This window comes from Rhynchophorus ferrugineus, unplaced genomic scaffold, assembly GCF_030347505.1.
Source record: "Rhynchophorus ferrugineus isolate W39M unplaced genomic scaffold, kcgeb_rfMv2 rfM1, whole genome shotgun sequence".
NCBI lineage: Eukaryota > Metazoa > Arthropoda > Insecta > Coleoptera > Curculionidae > Rhynchophorus > Rhynchophorus ferrugineus.
This window is the reverse complement of record NW_027472580.1, coordinates 9,725,258-9,738,846: the sequence shown is the minus strand read 5'-3', so window position 1 is coordinate 9,738,846 and position 13,589 is coordinate 9,725,258.

The window sequence follows — 13,589 nt, the reverse complement described above, 5'->3', positions numbered from 1 at the left end:
TTTGCTTTGTCTGGTAGGCAAATATCATCAAAATACGAAAATTTTAAACATCCTTATCAGAAGCGAAGTAATACCCACATTTTACCTTAGAACCTTGTACCTTAATAACACTGAAAACTATTCTCCAGTGAATCGAGTCTATAATAAACCGTAGCATCTTGTTAAAATATAGGAAAAGCTAACTTAAAGACCTATTTGTACATTTTATTTATTGCAAAAAAGTGTCTGCAATATTATTCCTCAAAACCATTATAAATTGTTAACTACTCCTTCTTTTGTCTTTCTGGCATTTCTCTACTACAAAGTCAGAAAGAGCCAGAAGTCACAGAGAGTTAGATTTCCGAATTAGATTAGATGTACAAACTAACATGCACAAATACAACATGTGTGTAAACATTTGCCATTAAAACATTTTTCTTGTGAAAAATTTAATTCAAAATCATTGTGGTGCATCGAAGTTTGGTCTACACTGATAAAATCATGCCCAAAATTTATTTAGTGCTATTTTTATTTGAATATATATTTCTTAGATAATTTGCATACATTTTTTTGGAAATTATTTTGAATTATTACTCTTAGTGGTTCAGATTATTATCGGTCCTGTGGGCAATAGGTATGATCATGCATGATTAATATATGATTACATTCGTTATGACTTCTTGAGAAACATCACGTAATATCACTTCAAACATAGTATGGAGCATCGACAATGACACGCAATGCTTTGTTTTTTAACAGTTGTATGATGCTTATATTATACTTGCTAGAAGTAACCCATAGTTGTATTCCTTATGGCCAAATAAATTTAGTTAATAAGGCGTTCCAATACATTTGATATAGTTTAAGTCCAAGTTGTTTTCGTTTATCAAGAATGTGCTTCTTCCAGGTTAATCATATTTATAGATACATGCCAAGATATTTAACATCCTCAGCTTGGGGAATTTGTCTGATGAACTTGATTACTCTTCTCCACACAGTGTATGTTACATGGGTAGATTGCCAATGAATACGCCATGTATTCAGCCACAGTTGTATTATATATTTTGTAAGTGGGTTTGGAAGTTTTTTCATGCAGTCACTGGATCTTCGTGAAATGTTAAGACTGCTTTATCGCTTGTATCTGATGTTACAATAGTACTTCTTATAGTCGACAGATCGCCTGTATATAGGATATACAAGTATCGGACCCAGTACAGTGCCTTGTGGAACTCTTGAACATATTGGGTGTACACATATTCAGTGACTTCATTGTCTTGTTTTATTTAGTCAAATGTGTGCTAAGATTTTAATAATGGATGGAGTTTCTGCCTAAAATATGGCCAGGAATGCAACCGCACAATATCTTTTGACATTTAAGTTCATATTTATTTTGCATAAAATTACATACACATTTTTTATACTCCCGTGCCTACTACAAAACACAAATTAATGTTCCAGAATAATATTTATTTTCTCTATTATGTTGCTAAGCATCCTTATGTATAATTTCTCAAAAACTTATTAGTCCAAGAAGGTGCTACCATATTCAGTCTTCATTCTGAATTAAAAGGGCATTTTCAAGGCTCTTGCAAACATAATTTACTACATCAATCTTTCCATTGTTTGATGTAAAGATGAGGAATCATATATTTTATACGAAAAATCTTTATTGTTTTATTAGTTATTTGTTTTAGTGGTGTATCTTCTAAAATTTCATGAAGCTATTACATTAAAATAATACTGTACAAATACTGTAACGTGTCACCCTTGAACTGTTAATATATGAATAATCTAAGACATCTGTGTAAAACATACGAATAAAAAAGTTGCGCCGTTATAAGAATAAATTAAATTAAACGACAGACCTAATAGCTCCATCTCTTATCGAATGACAAAACTTATTAAACAACCAATTATATATAATTTACTCTTTACTTTCCTTCCTATTTGACCATAAACGAAGAAGAAGAAAAACATTAAACCGTATATGGCAAACGATAATACGCCCAGGCGTGTTGCTATTGTAATAAATATTCCTTAAATATGTTAATTGGTAGATAAGCGGTATTATCGACGAATATAAACTGAAGGAAAACTCTAGCTTTATAACCGATATGTCATAATATCAAGGCAAGATATATTAGATTTAGATTTTCTTTGCACCACCTACACGGTATTTTTTCTCATACACCTGCTCGTAACATATGATTTATTTTGTAATATCGAACATGAAAAAATCATCAAATAACCGTATTTTATTCTAAACGTTTGGTTTTTTTAGTAGTGGTCCAAAACAGGTAGATAAGTCATAATTCTGTTTCTGTAGATAAATGTTATCGATAATGATAAAAGGATGATAGAAAACACAAGAAAAGGGCTGGATATAAGATAAAAGAAATGTGTTGGTTAATTAGAAGAAAATCTCAATTATCCATACACAGTAACACAATAAGTTGTTATGGTCCTATGGAATACAATTGTGATCTTCTGCGAAAAGTTTTGTTTTTATTAATATATTATTACTAGTTATTACCCATTAACTTACAATATGTCTCCAGAGTGCCTTAAAGCTAAGAAATCTCTAGTAGCTAGGAACATAGAAGTCTCTCCTCATGTCTTGTTGCTTGACAGTTGTAATACGGAGATATATATGTTAGTAATCTTTCCTTTATCATCTTGGTGTACTCACAATATTTCTCAGAACTTTATACTTATATAGGAAGCACCCCTTTAGTGCCCAATAAAATAAAACAGAACTTAGCAGGATTGTGCAGTTTAGTGTTTTTACACTGCAAAATACAACAACATAAACACAAGATCACAAGATTTGGTTCTCTTGAACCTGTGTCCTAGTTCAGTATTATCAGAGTTGCAGCACTACTATGTGAACATGGAAGTCTCTCTTCATGTCTTGTTGCGAATCTCTTCATTATTTTATGACAGTTGTAATACGAAGGTATATGTGTTAGTAATTGTTCCTTTACCATCTCGGTACACCCACAATATCTCTCAGAACTTTATTCTGTAATAATGATGATATTACTTCTCGCAACACATTCCCCTAAATGGATGTCATAATTTTAGTATTTTATATAGGGTTTAGTAATTACTTGTACAGCAACAAATTATATTCTTTCAAATAACTAATACATTCTTTGTACTTTACTTCAAGTTTTTTTTATATGCTCTTTCCAAATGAGTTTTGCATCATAATTCATCCTAAGGTATCTAGCGTTGATACTCTATGAGGTAACTGGGTATATTTATTTATATTATTATTTGTGAAACTGGTTTCTGATTCTTTGCTATAGTCTTCAACAGCATGTAACATGCTATCGCAAATGTGGCCATAGTAATATTTTATATTTGTGATATATGACATGTACAAACTATATCAGAACTGGGCTTAAGCCACTGCCAAGTGGTACTGTTGTTTTTGTTTCTTTCGTTGTTGAGTAAGCTTTACCTTGTTTAAGTCTAGACGCTCCAGCCGAGGTATATAAGTTTAAAAGTTCAATGTATTACTTATGTATGTATTACAATGTATATCTTATGCAATTTATACAAGAGTTTCTTATGCGAAACTTTATCTTGTCCTGCTTTGTCTTGTCTATCTAAATCTTGAGCTACGTCGAATAGAGCTGATCAAACTTTTCCTTCTTCGTAGGCTTTTTCAATATTATCTGTGATTATGAGATAATGTGATACCTTATGATTGTGACTATAATTGTAAATAACCTTAATTAATAAGTAATAGGTGGAAAAAGAGTGTATCTAAAATATAATCTAAGATAATGATAAGAAATATAGCCTTATCCTATGTTATGTTAATTCATAGAAGTCCTTGATATATAAAACATATGAATTTAAAATGTAGTGTAAGTGTTATTTTAGATACGGAATATGGGCAATAGAAAATGGAATTCTTTCTAACAAAAAAAAATTAGAAGAACGTTAGATACAATCCAATATATACGATATACGCAATATCTGCGGAATATTCGGCAATAACTTTTATTTATTTATATCATCAAATTACCCTGGAGACAAGTCATTATATTTATTTTTATTCATTAGGTGTGCTTAAATAAATACACCAATAAGTGATTAAATAAAATAAATGTGAAATTGAAAAAAAAAACAGTTATCACGTAGCTGTACTATTTTTGCGTTACTATAATATAGTTAATATAGTACACTGCTAGTGTATAAGTATTGGTAATTAATACAAGTCCTAATAAGTAATATAATTGACTGATTAACCGATATATGTAATCTTAGGTCAAGTAGAGAGTATCTTTCGACTACTCTGTATAGTTTTTTGATTTAGAGTCTGATCTGTCTGATATTTGATTTTTTTAAATAATATCCAAAATAATATTGTAAAAAAATTCGCGAGCTTCTTGAAAAAAAACCTAACGAAATTAAAATATGCATTAATATTTCCACTGCAAATAAAATTATGGTGCACAAAACTATAAACACAAACTCTAAAGCTATAAACACGTACTCTCAAAAGGATTACAGTAAAAAAACATTTAAATAAATTTGACAAAATTCAACACACAAAACTTTCTCAAGGGGAATATCTTAAAATATATATAGGGGAATATATAATCGAACAATATTTACGAAAATCAATCAGAAAAAGGAAAACAACCAATGGAAAATAATGAAGAAGATTAGAGGCCTCAATAATTTTAAGATTATAATTACTTGAATATCTTCAGAATAAAAGACAATCTATTAGAGAATTTAAATATTTATAACCTATCCTAGAAAAGAATTATCGAAAAAAAATTAAGAACATAGTAAGTGGTAGTCAAAAGATGCTATATCTAGTTAGCACACTTGATGCTGCAGAACTTCCCTTTCTTCCTTCATAAATCTTTCAAAGTGTATCCAAAAAAATGACTTTCCGCCTGTTAATCGTTATTGCTGGTCCTTTTTACAATATTATGACATTCTACTTGTTCAAATGACACTGACAGATATTTTCAGTAACACATTCAATGGGTTTTAGTCGTTCGTAATACATTATGGCTTGCTGATAAGTGGGATATATAAAGCATTAGTTTATGGACTTCTGAGTCTACATGAATGGCTTTGCTAAATTCATCTACAATTTTTTACGCATAATATTATCGCAGCAGCTCCACATTTCATCGCTTTCAATGAGCAACAGAAAACACTTGTTTACGTTGAGAAAAAAGAAAATTCTTCTTGATAATGACAAGAAGGGTCTATGAGATATACGTTGATTAATTTAAAACATACTTTAATATTAAAATAAGCCGCAAAATCAAATAATCTTTAATTTAAAATGTAAATATTGGATACTTGAAATGAAATCTATGTACAAACATCTTATCATCTTTATAATATTAACGTTCTGAACTCAACTCAAATTACCTATCCATTCCATAAAGATCCAAAAAAGAAATGCTCTCCGTCTACCCAAAAAAAAAAGACAAACATTTTATACGTCGAAATTAATTAAGGATCCTACTCATAAAAAAACTTTCTTAATAACATCGTTCCGAAAATCTTCCGGAGATTACTGGGACCGGAAAGAAGGTCATATTTCTCGTTCTAATTGACGAGAATTCCACGACTCGTGGAGAATGGAGCCCAGCATCGGTCAGGGTGGCAGGGAATAAATACAAAACTCGATGGCTGGCACCTAATTAGCGAAGTAGACATGGCATGTGAGCGGCGTGACAGGATAAGGGGGAGTCAGCAGGAAAATGGCACAGTGAGCGACGCCAAAATTAATGAACTGGTGTTGGTTTGTCTGGAAGGAACGTGTGAAAGTGATTTTCTATTATGGTGGTGATAGTGAGTCACTAGACAAGGGAGCTTTTTTCCTCATTTTGAACAGAAGAGGGTCAAATGTTAAGAATTAAGGCCATGATAAAGTTGGGAACTTTCGACTGAAGTTGACTATCGACTACTTTTTATCAGTGACTGCTTCAGTCGACTGTTTTCGGTTGCTATTGTCCGTCCGACTGATTTTGTTACTATTTCCAATTGACTGTTTCAGTTACTACTAGTTTCATTCGACTGATTTTTAACGTTATGGCTCTGTCTACCTTGACAAAAATGTACCCAATTTATGCTTACATATTTTTATATGTAATATATATATATAGATTTAGAATTTTTTTGGTAGTTTGCCTGTAAATAACAATATTTTGTATATTTATAATGCAGCAGCATTTGGGAACGATACTTTTCAAGATTATTAATATAATAGGATAAAAAGATTAAAATTGTGAATGATAACTAGTAAAATAATTTTGACTAGTTTTACGGCAATAATAGGTAATATTTCGATTACTAATTTTTTCGATCAATAATAAATAAAGTATTTACTTTCCTCAAAAAAGCTCCATTAGTTATTGGCGATCATTTTTATGTCATGGATTAGTTTTCTTTCTATGGTTAGGTATATTTTTAGTTTTATAGTTTTTTTATTATTTAGTATTTATGGTTATTGTACATTTTTGGTTTTTAGCTTTTGTTTAATTTCAATTGTATTGTCTATATTTATTATAATATAATATTTGAAAATAGCAATTAACATATTAAAGTACGATAAAACATTTATGGAGTTTCCTTATTTATGAGGTTATGTTCCATCCCATAGTAAAATCCCATTTCTTTTTACTGATCCACAGAACATTCATATATCAAGGTAATTCTACTTCCTTTAAAATGAAATTATGCATGTTAATACTATTCTGTAATAATTTTTTTCCTTTTCTTTTTTAAAGTTAGTACGTGAGCACATGTAAAATGACTGCTCCAAGCAATTATCTCCGTCCTTTCCTCTCTCACAATTTATACAAAAAAGGATTTGTACATCTTCATCTGAAATTACAAATTAAAAAAATTTGAACCATGCGTTTGACTGAAAACAGTAATTACTATTTTTGTCACTATTTTTTTGACTATCGACTGTTTCGATTGGTTTCAGTTGATTGTTCCCAATGCTAATATTAATATAGCTATTAGATGCTTGAATGTACTTGTATCATTCTTTCAATCTGAAAATATATTTATTGAGAATCAACAGATGTGTGATCAAACATTTTTTTCAGTGCGTTGAAAATTCTACAACAAGCTTGGATATTTTGTGCCGTATTATGAAATAATACTTCAGCGGCAAAATCGGAAAGATTTTTTGCATCGTATTGTTACAGGTGATGAAAAGTGGATCCATTACGATAATCCAAAACGAAAAACTGCATGGGGACCACCTGGTCGAATATCAACATCAATGGCCAAGGCGAATATCTATGACTCTAAGCTAATGCTCTGTATTTGGTAGCTTGGTGTGGCCTACTATAAGCTGGTAAAACCTAATAAAACCATTATTGGGGATGCCCTTTATTGTAATATTCGTCTGGTCGAATCACTTTCCGATCTGAAAACACTGGTTGAATAAAGCTTGTGTTTACTTCGATATCGAATGATACATGTGGTCGACGGGAGAATGGACAGGTATTAGTTAGGTAAAGGAAGTATGGTAGCGCTATGAAAGTGGTATTGTCACAAGGAGGTATAGAAAAGAAAAGAGAGCGAAACGTTCTCGTAATGGTCTTTTATAGCCGGGAACTGCATGGTACCAATCCACCAGCGTTGCCAACCTTCGATTTTGTTGTAGGTGAATGCGTGGTGGCCTAAAGGGTTGCAGCGGTCGCTACACCACAAAACTGCAATTGATGCATCTGAGCTACACACATTCCCATTTCGTCGAACAATCCGTAAATTTCCGGGAATATAAAAAAAGTAACTTCCATCTATGGACAATAGTTTGAGTACATTGCAGTGATTTTTCACAATAAACGGTCCAATGAATAAAATTCTTTAAAACAAATTTATTTTCCACCTTAAACCCTAGTTTTTCTATTTCTTATCAACATGGTAAAGCTGTGAAGAAAAACCATGTTAATTTACCAACAATCCAATCACTCATCCATTTTCACACTTGCTCAACATATAAAAATTGTATGCCAGCCGGCTGCATCAATCAGAACGTGGCAATCAAAAGGCGCTTTGTTTGGTAAGTATGTACTTCCCATCTGAGCTGCAACACTATATTCTTCGTAGCTCTTCATTAACAGTATTTTTTATACAACGCCTTGTTGATACCACTCTATTCTCATAAAAACTTTGTGGTCATGTATATTCCGCTTCGATGTTGATATGAATGGCTTTCCTTGACTAAATATTTTTTACACCACTATAGGGTTCGGTGAATGGAGGTAAAACGAAATGAAACAGTGACTGCTTACATGTTGTGACCGCTTTTTATAGAAGTAGTATAAAAATTTAGAAAATACAAGTGTTAAAAGGAAGCAGCGTTGGGATTTTCTGTAGATGATGCTTGTATAGTCGACGGTGGCACGCCTGAACTGAACTATGGTCAGTGACTGAAAGAATGAAAGTACCCTTCAATAATTTCCCAGATAAAAGTCTCGGGATTGTCAGATATTCGTTATCATGTACAAGTTGGCGCTGCTTTTACCCCGCTCGTGTTCAATATCTGGGATTATATTTCTGCGTATTGTTGTAGACCGCTATTCCACGATGTAAAATTCGACATGCAAAATTTACATTGTTGAAAAATATTTTGGTTGTGATAAATATAATAGTTTTTAAATATAATCGAATGTGATTATTTTTGATTAGTCGTCAATGCAATTACCATCCATGCAAGTCTTTCTTTCACAAAAACACATCCCCTTTTTCGTCGAGCGCTTTCCTGACCATACAATTCGAAACTACGTTTTCTTTCCGTCGACTTTCTATCCGAAAACGCCCATCTAACCGTAATCGCAACGCAACAGTACCAGCTGATGACAAAAAACTGCGATCGCGCCTAATCTGCCGTCACCATTTTTTCTCTCGACATTGATTGACAGCCATATAACTTTCCATCGATACCGATGACCTCATCTAACTCGGCGAAGACCCGTTTCTCGGTCCTTGCTGTTTACTTCTGCGAGAAATCGGTGTTGAAGATGATGCGGCGATGCCCGGAAGGCACCGGAGCCGCGGCAAGTTCAAGTTTGATATCCTGTCGTTGATGATGTCGATTATATCGACTTATCGGCCGTTAAGATGATGGGGATTAATATTTTTTGTCGGGATATAAGCGGATGTGTAAAGTTTATATTAACAAAACCGTACAAATATCTAATACAACTGTTTATTATTATAAAGATATCGTCTAAAAAAATATTCTTTAATTTATTAATAATTTTGTTAACGAGAATTATTAACGTATATATCAGTAGCGGCATACTGATCAATTATTATATTCCCGTACGCTTTACGATGATGCGTTTGAAATTTAGTGAAGAAATCAATATAAATAGTACAGCAAGCAGCAGATACCAGGTATACCGGAAAGTCCTTACTGGTTTTTCTAGCAGAAGTCGCTAGACTTAAGTATGCAATGTTATGATTTGACACATGTGTCATTATATTCCACTGACAGTAACTGAAAGTAACCCCATCTTAGATTTATACCAATTTGAATATGTCAAGTTTAGACCCTAAAAAGTTTACTGCGCGCATTACTTTTCTTATTTAGTCAGAAGAAAATAGTCGCAGAAAGTCATCGTTTGTTGGTAGAAGGTTGGAGGTGGGGCGTAGTTTGAAACATTCAAAAGTAAATATTTCGATGTGCAAGACAAACAACGCTCTAGTAGACCGAAAAAGGTTAAAGATGCCACACGGCGAGAGTTTTTGGTTGGCAACCCAATTCAAACTGAGAAAGCATTGACAGAAGCCTTAAACCTGGCCCAAAAAATAATTAGGGCCCGATTACACATCAATTGAATGATAGTCAAATGAAAAATCGAAAAATCGTCTGCAGAGCGCTGCTTCAATTGTATGATCGGAAGTCATTTCTGCGTCGAATAGTGGCGGGTGATGAAAAGTGGATTTATTAAACCATAAACGTAAAAAGCCATGGTTATCACCTGGCAAAGCCGGCCGATCAACTCCAAGACATAATCGTTTTGGTGATCGCAAGACAGTGCTCTGTGTTTCGTGGGACCAAAGTGGCATAGTGTATTATTAACTGTTGAAACCAGGTGAAACAATTAGTAGTGATTGCTACTCACAAAAAATGAACCATCAATTTGAACCATGCATTGATCAAAACACGTCCATAATGAGCGCGGAGACGCGACAAAATAATTTTACAATATGATAACGCGCCGTCTCCTAAAACCAAACCGGTCAAGGAAGCACTGAAATCACTTGGATGGGACATATTGTCGTACACGCCGCACCCTCCAGACCTTGTTCGACAATAAAATTTTCGCCTCAATGGAACACGCGCTTGGAGAGCAGCACTTCGCCAGTTTCGAAAAACTTAGAAAATGGCTCGATGAATGGTTTTGCTCAAAGGATAAACAGTTTTTTTTGGGATGGCATACATAAATTGCCTGAAAGATAGCTACACTTACAAGTAACTAACCTTTATTATAAGTATACAGATAAAGTCTTTAAAACTTCAATGACAAGTGTACTTTTAAGTGTGAGTGATGGACAAAATAATATGACCGCCCTACATATACACAATATTTATTTTTTACGAAGATATTTGGTTTTAAAACAACTGAATTTCTTCGTGGAATAGATCCTAGAGTGTCTGAATAGTTTCCAACAAAACGTTGCCCCACTCTTGTGCCAAAATATCTGCTAATTCCTTCAATTTTCCTACTTCTTCGATCCTTGTTTTTCCTATTTCATCCATCTGGAGAAATGGTCATGAGAATATACTACCTTTGAAGGGTTCAATAGGTAAAATAATACAATACGGGAGGATTATTATGCAACAAGATGCCTTTGTATCTGTTACTCGATATTTCTAATCTTTTTGAAATGATATCCCGTTCAATTTATTTAATTCACATCGAAAGACATCTGCAGGAACAGTTTTATTCGATCTTGCAGCTTGCAATACACTACAACTTACTGATCCCACTGATTCTCACCTATACACAACAACAAATTAGTGCCACGAATATTTGGGTGTCGATATAAATAGATCAACTAGACAAAACTTTGACTATTTGTGCTTTTAGACCTTTTCCGTCATACTGGACTTTTCCCAATGCATGTAAATATCTAGAAACAGTTGATTAACTAACTACTAAGCTATCGGAAAGTTTCTTAAAGATTTAGCAAGGTCTTTGATCAATAAATACTCTTTATTCATTGTTCATTCATTATCTAAAATCAACAGTTTTAAATTTTTGAAATCAAAATCGACAATTGAGATATGATGAAGCAGCACCACCAAAAGAAATAAATAGATTGAATAATTCAATAAGACTAAATGAAAAACTATTACTTCAAGTATAGAATTATTAAATAAAATCGAATACAATGATACTTAACATTTTCACCAATAGATATTACTGATTAAAGCACGTCCTAATTCAAAACCAAACTTAGTATTTTTTATTGTCTATTAAAATTATCAAAACCATTGTGTAAATGTTTGAGGTGAACAATACCTTTTAATAGTACTTGTTATCTAATTCAACCACTAATATGTTTAAACCCATTAATATAAATAGCTGAATATGACAAGTATCTAATATCTATAGAAACTTCTTGTTTGGTGCTGATTTTGAATTGTCGAAGTCATTGGTTGGTACTTTTTCATTTCGAATGATATGAAAATGATTGATATGTTCCTCCAGCAGGAGGGCACTACGCGAGCTCCACAATGGACATTCACTATGAACAATTTTAGGGCATGGTTATCTCTGATAAAGATGGCTACTAAGAGCATGCGATTTAATCGCACCAGATTTTTTCTCGACTGATTGCTCTATCTTATTAAGAAACTCTATATATGTTTCGTAATTTATCTTATTTGCAACAGAACAAATATTTGGATGTCTATATCCTTTTGAACTGTATTCCTGTAGTTAAAGCTCGATGTGGCTTCCGAAAAATAACCCCCATATTCGGGATAATGTCAATGCACTAAGCGATATTAAAGTACTAATACGGAATCACCATATCAAATTTTCAGCTCTTCTATCTCTGCCATACCTTTGTTATTCTCCTGCGATTAGAACTAATCTCTTTCTCTCTGCCCCCCTTCCCAATGCTATCCCGTACATCCTGCTTGTCGTTCCCAAATTGAAAATCGGATTTGAGACTACATTATTAAAGTATTGATTCAACAGGGCCGGACTACCAATAATTTGAATAGGTTTTATAAGCATCTGGTATTTATAATATCAAAGAGATGAGTATTATTTATTAGCAGATTTTTGGACGTATTGTGTTGATTTACCAAGTTATTTGCGATTTACTATATATATTATCATTTTATATAATATTATCCCATATTTCTAGCATGCTGATTCAATCTGAAAAAGTGATAATCCAAAGGTGCTCCAACTAGTGGGTAGGCTGAATACGGCAGAACATTTCATTTTATTTACTTTGTACGAATGTTTGTCTGGTCGGTCGGAATGTGTGACTGTCGATGCGATTGTTTGTCCGAATACTCATTACTATTTTGTGGAAGGAAATCGCACGAGAACTGAAAACACTGGTTTAATAATCACTTATTTATTTCGATATTGAGTGATACATGTGGTCGACGGGACAATGGACAGGATATTAAGTTAGGTAAAGGAAGTACGGTAGCGCTGTGGAAGTGTACAGTTACAAGGGTTTAGGGAAAAGAAACGAGAGCGAGACGTCGCCGTGCTGGTCTTTTATAGCAGGGAACCGCATGGTGCCAATCTACCAACGTTGCCAACCTTTGAACTTGGAGTAGGTGAATACATGGTGGTCTAAAGGGTTTTGGCGGTGGCTACAACTTGTAATACTAGGTTATACACTAAACCTTGGTGATTCATTACAATCTGGCTTTGGTGTGGAAGTGAATAGCTAAAAGAACAAGAATAATTATTAGCGTCCAATGTTGTTTATTGTAGAGAAATGTGAAAACCAAACCAACGAATTTCATATATATATATATATATATATATATATATATATATATATATATATATATATATATATAGGATATTTAGCATCCTCTGCTTGGGGGAGTTGACGATAATTGATATTCATTGGTGGACATGTTCTTCCCCGCAGGGTAAAAGTTTGTACCATGTCTTCAACCACATAGGGCCATAAAAGAGCTGAGAGATCTAATCCAAATTGAACCAAGGCATTCAAGAATACCTAGAAAACTTGACATCAACTGAGGCTACACACTATTCGTTGTGGAAAGCAACAAAAAAGCTTAGGAGATCCCAGCAGCATAACCCACCTATTAAAACAAGCGAAAATAATTGGGCGAGAAGCAATAAAGAGAAGGCCGACATTTTCTCAAAACACTTAAAAAATGTTTTTAAACCTTTCCAGTCTCAGCTACATAAAGATGACGAAAATAAAATTACTAGCTTTCTAGATTCGCCATTTCAAATGGATTTACCGCACGAGAAATTAACGGTCAAAAAAGTTAAACATACAATAATGAGAGAGATTAATATTAAAAAAGCTCCTGATTGTGACTTAATTACTGGCAAAATCTTAAAAGAACTATCAGA